This window comes from Bufo bufo, chromosome 1 (genome assembly GCF_905171765.1).
Source record: "Bufo bufo chromosome 1, aBufBuf1.1, whole genome shotgun sequence".
In the NCBI taxonomy this organism is placed as follows: Eukaryota; Metazoa; Chordata; class Amphibia; order Anura; family Bufonidae; genus Bufo; species Bufo bufo.
Genome location: NC_053389.1, coordinates 223,127,847 through 223,133,890, shown reverse-complemented (window position 1 = coordinate 223,133,890; position 6,044 = coordinate 223,127,847).

The following is a 6,044-nucleotide window of genomic DNA, read 5'->3' as shown; positions in this document are numbered from 1 at the left end:
TCAGGAGGTGGATGCGGATCCTGCTCGCGTGAAACGCGCTTCTCTCCATGAGCAAACACTGATATGACTAAATACACCTGATGATCTGATGCTTGTGGCTCGCCGTGCTGCAGGCCCCTATAGTGGGATCAGCGAATTATAGCGGTGCATTTAAGTACGCCAATAGACCGCACTGCAAATAATGTCTTCTATCACAGATTTGCTGGAAAACTGGCTCAGTTGCCCATAACAACCAAACTGATTCCACCTTCCATTTTTCATGTACACCATTTTTATAAATCATCCTCCAAGTTTTTATTTTTATTTTGCCGCTTTTCTTTTTAAAGCATAGCTATATGCTCTGGCTAAGGCCTCATGCACACGACCGTTCCGTTTTTTGCGGTCCACAAATTGCGGATCCGCAAAACACAGAAGCCGCCGTGTGCCTTCCGCATTTTGCGGAACAGAACAGTCGGCCCATTGTAGAAATGCCTATTCTTGTCCGCAAAACGGACAAGAATAGGATAGGTTATATTTTTTTTACGGAGCAACGGTTACGGACAGCACACGGAGTGCTGTCCTCATCTTTTGCGTCCCCATTGAAACTGCGGCTCGGAGGCGGACCAGAACAACGGTCGTGTGCATGAGGCCTAAGGCATGCCTGAAAAAACTTATGTACAAAATGATACAACATAAATAACGCCATCAAAAAGCTGCAAATATAGTGTGGTGGAGGACTTATGGCTTCTCTAATATGTGTAACCACCAAGCATAGAGCCTCTGTGAACTGTTGTGTTGCAATCAAAAAGCCTGTATCCTCTGTGAGGACTGTACCTGTATGCTCCTTGACTAATTTCTAAACACCTGTTCCTGAAAAACTGATATTGGTTTTCAATTAAAAAAGTGAACCTGTCACCATACAGACACCATGGCTGCATTTTCAAGAATAAAGCCAAACTAGGGGGTGCCAGAGCTCCCACTAGTGTGCAGAATGTGATATCTGTGTGCACAATGTTTCTTTAAGGAGCTGGTGCTTGATATTGTGGTACAGAGAAAAGCAGTGGCACATTGCTGTGGCGACTTTAAAAAAATAAATAAAAATAGTAATCCACTCCTGTAATGCTTCCGAAGTCCTTTTGTGTTCAGCCACAGTAATGTTGTCCCTTAGTGTCCCTCGGACAAAAATACTGCCATATAGTGTTCCTCAGGCAGCAATGATGTACTCTTTGTATCCTACAGTACAGTATGATGTCCCCTTAGTGCCTCCCCACACAGTTTGATGCCCCTTGGCGTCCCCATGACAGTCAGATGTTCCCTAAGTGTCCCCCCACCCTAGGATTATCCCTTGGTGCCCCCAAACAGTATGATGCTTCTTTAGTGCCCCAACATAGTATGATGTCCCTTTGAAAGAAGACCGAGGGCTGGGCCCACAGGTAGAGAGGGTACACGATGCCACACAATGTTCCTGGACGAGTTCCTCGTTGGGGTGCACCCTAAGTATTGTGCAATACTATTTGTAATCCACAGGGAAATGATGTCTGCCTCTTGTAACTTGAATCCTTACTCCATCTCCCATTATATAACATCCTATGAGCAAGCTAGAGGGATAGGAAGGTGTCAGCGTATGAGTCCCTTAGGGCTATTCATTAGCTTGCAGCCCGTACACCGCAATGTAACTGTACTTGGAGCGTTAATGTATGTCCAAATGCCACTTTAACAGTGTGGTGTAATGTGATGCGACAAAGCTGCATTTACAGTTTCTTGAGCAGGTTCTTAGTGCTTTTTCTTATTTCCTGGTCCGCTCCAGAACTTGATCCTACAGACACAACACTCCTGGGAACTTGATCAGGAATCCCACCAAAACACCTTACAAATAAAATACAGTGACAAATAAACAAATACACCCAATCTTAACTAAATAAACAAAAAGAAAGACTGAATATAAAAACAAAAACAAAAAAAAGAACAAACTAACACGCAATCTGCAGCAAACTTGCAGTCCTGAATCAATGTTCACTAATTGCGCTGCAGTCTTTGTTGTGAGGTGGGCACCATTCACAATTAACTGAAAACCAAACAAAAAGAGAAAACCGCGCTGTTCAGAATAGGTATAAGTTCACATTTAGGAGTAAAAAAGGAGTGTCTTTGCGATGTTATTCCTCAGTATCCTGGGATACTTGGAGCACCTGACGAAGCGGAGGCGAAACCCGGGTCGGGCGTTTGATGAGAGGATGTGCACATTTTATATGATTGTTGTTTTATGGATCTTGTGAGTAGAATAAATCCTTGTATTTAAACTCAGTTGACAGTACTTCACTATGTCGGGCCATTTCTTCTGTTCTCTAGGAGATTAGAGCATCGATTTGTGTGATAATCCACACAGGATACTGAGTAATAACATCGCAAAAACACTCCTTTTTTACTCCTAAATGTGAACTTATACCTATTCTGAGCAGCGCGGTTTTCTCTTTTTGTTTGGACGACACTCCTGGGGTTGTCGCTGCAAACCTCCCCTTCATGCTGTCGCCAGTCTCCATCGTGAGTCGGTCTATTCCCTTCTAGATTCAGCAGAGATGATCCCTTGTGGTTTCCAGCAGCACCAAGCACAGCCTCCATCTGCTCACTTCCTGCTTCTAGAGGAACCTCATCCCCTTACACAGGGACAGTGTGATGCAATAAGTCATTTGCTAAGGGCAGTGTCAAACCTGCATATTCAGTTTGCTATCACACTTGTAAGGGTCCAAAACAGCCCATAAATTAGCTATTTTCAAACTTTACAAACGAAATAGGTTATTAGTATTCCTCTGATAGGCAGCCCCAATGTAGACTTTTATCATCTTATCCTTTGCTGCCATCTACTGACCAAAGTGAGATGTTGCAGTAATTATACAATTTACAACATAGCAGAGTAATACATTTAAGGTCCCTTGCCCCACATCCTTACACCTTGCCTCCTATACAGTATGATCCCCCTAAGAGTCCCCCCCCCCCACAGTAGGCTGTGCCCTAAGTGCCCACCTCAGAGCAGGATGATACCTTGGTGCCCCAGCACAATATAATATACCCTTAAGAGCCCCCACACATAATGATGCCCCCTTTAAAGGGGTTGTGTCACTTCAGCAAATAGCATTTATTATGTAGAGAAAGTTAACACAAGGCAGTTACTAATGTATTGTTATTATCCATATTGCCTTATTTGCTGGCTGGATTCTTTTTTCCATCACATTATATACTGTCCAGCAGCAGTTGCCGTGCTTGCACACTAAAGAAAAAAAGCACCAGCGGTCGCACGGTCCCGGCTATCGGAGAGGGCGGAACTTTTTCCTATAGTGTGCAAGCACGACCACCGCTGATGGATTGCAGAGTGGTTGTAACCATGGAAACGCGCAGTGTATAATGTGATGGAAAAACAAATCCAGCCAGCAAAGGAGGCAATATGGACAATAACAATGCATTAGTAAGTGCCTTGTATTAACTTTCTCGACATGATAAATGCCACTTGCTGAAGTGACGCAACCCCTTTAAGTGGCTCCTACATGGAATAATGCCCTCAGTCTACTGTCCAAACAGCATGACATCCCCTTAAGTGGCACCCATAAAGAGTGATGGCCCCTTAAGCGCCCATTCACAGAGTATTTCCCCTTTAAAGCCTCATTTACACGTCCGTGCTCAAATCCGTGAGCAGGTGGTCATTGATGCATCCATGAAGCTGTCCGTGTTGGATCCGTGTGTCAGTTTTTTGCTGTCTGTGTTGCATCCGTGTTTCACTGACCCTGAACTGCTGAAAAATAATTTTCAAAGCATCTCTTCTTAATGATCCGTGAAACACGGATGCAACACGGATGGCATCCGTGTTACATCTATGGTTTTCATGGACCCATAGACTATAATGGACACGATGGATCCGTGAACACGGACAAAATAGAGAATGCATCCGTGCTAAAAACACTGACCCACGCACTGTGCTAAAAGAACACGTACAGCAATCGTCAGTGAAACACTGACGTGTGAATGAGGCTTAAGTGCCCCACACACATTATGATGTTCCTTTAAGTGCCCCTACACAGAGTGATGACCCTTTAAGTGCCCCCCTATACAGAGTGATGTCCACTAATGGACCTCCATATAATATGAGGTCTTCAGTTTTTTATACTCTTCTACTCCACATCTATGTTGTCACTGTCTGTGGCTCTGAGCAGCAGGCGTCATGACATTACTGCTTCACACCCAACCACAAATAGCAGGCCAGTGGTGAATAAGGGAGCTGACACTTCAACTGTATCTGCATCCTGAGGACATAGACAAAGTTGAAATCAGGACAGCTGGCATCTGCAGTCCACCAGTTGAGTACCACTGTTATAGGGAGCGATCAATGTAGACGCCCCATAATTGTGATCACAGCCACGTGTGACCATCCTCAATGCCCATCTGTTGAAGGCCTAAGAAGGCAAAGCTGTATTAACACTATGTGAGGTAAAGCAACTGCACTGACACCATCCGGTCTTAATAAATGACCCCCAACGCTGCTTCAGGTGATGTAGGCCCAAGGCAGCCAAGCAAGAGAGCATCCGGGCCCTTAAAGATAGGGAAATGTGACGTGACAGACTAATGGGAAGGTAGTGAGCAGTGTCCAATCCAGCTGTTACAGCAGTGGTTACTGAAACGGGCGCCTCCCCCAGGGCCATCTCTATCACGCTTCCCAGGTGTAGGAAAAGCCGAGTGGTGTAGTGCGGCCTACTTGTCTCTTTATGTGTCACGGTGCTCCTACATGGATATAGCTGGACCCCAGGCTTTGGCTCCAAAGCAATAAAAAGGGGGAATAATTGAAGGATTGGAAAGAACTTGAGATGAAGTTCAACAGCAGCTTTACTTTGAATAAACGTCTCTTCCAACAGTTTTCAGTCTTTGTCTTTGTTCCAGCAGGCTTTAGCATTAAACTGGCAGGCAAACTCAACTCTGCTATATCTTTCTTTCACTCTGCTGTACTGACAAGCTTAAATAGTATCTTTGCTTTCTTCTTGATGCTGCACTTTCTCTCTGTAGTTCGACTCTAGGTTATGCCAGGGAACTTTCCTCCTGGCTACTGAGGCTTTAAGCTTTTGCCTCCATGGCTAGCAGAACTTAAGGTGCTCTGGCTGGCGTGGGCACATCCAGCAGAGACGTGCCCCTGCACACACTTCCCCTGTCTAGGGAAGACTAGACTGGAACTAACTGGTCCCCACCCTTCCTGCAGGAAACGGGAATAGCCCACATCTCTCCAGAGGGGGGTTAGAATGGAATGGAGAGCTCCATTCTATGTAAGTATAGCTCTGCCATATTTGCTACCACCTGCTGGTGAACCAGGCATATTACATGAACATAACAGTTGCAAACAGATTAGGAATGCACAGTGTATAGGACCTGAACAACAATACATAAGATGACATGAGGTTAGACCAATAAAGACAGTAGCAGGGTGCAGGAATGGTAACACCACTCTGGGGTGTTACACTACGATGTCCTATTTGACCCAGTGCGAATGGGAGTGGGAACCACCATGATTGTGACTCTAGGCCTGTAGGATAAGCACTACTCCTTCCAACTAACCTGTGCATGATTTTGCCCTAAGTACTTCTGATCATTTGGAGCAGTGAATGAGCCAAACATATAGAACGCTGAGAAGTGAGCATATTTTCCATCCCTTGGGCGGATCTCTTACTGATACAATTGGTCACTTACAGAACTGTGCACAAAGGTGAACTGTGGTGTCACTAAGTTGTTCCATTGTTGCTGTCCTTCAAAGATCAGTGTAGAGTAGTGTAACCATCATCCCTGGTGCCTCTGTACTGGTAACCATCATCTGTATTCTCTGTGAGCAAATAATACTTGTTGTTTGCAGCATCCTATCAAGATATTCACCACATCTCCCACACCCCACAGCACAAAATCATATCAGTTGTATGACATCTTTGACAGTTTTGAATGGCCATTCAATGGCTTTCAAAACTACTCTTTCAGCCACTTTTCCATACAGAATGCCTTTTTATAATTACAAAAGAAGTTGTGGGAAATATTCCTAAAATTGT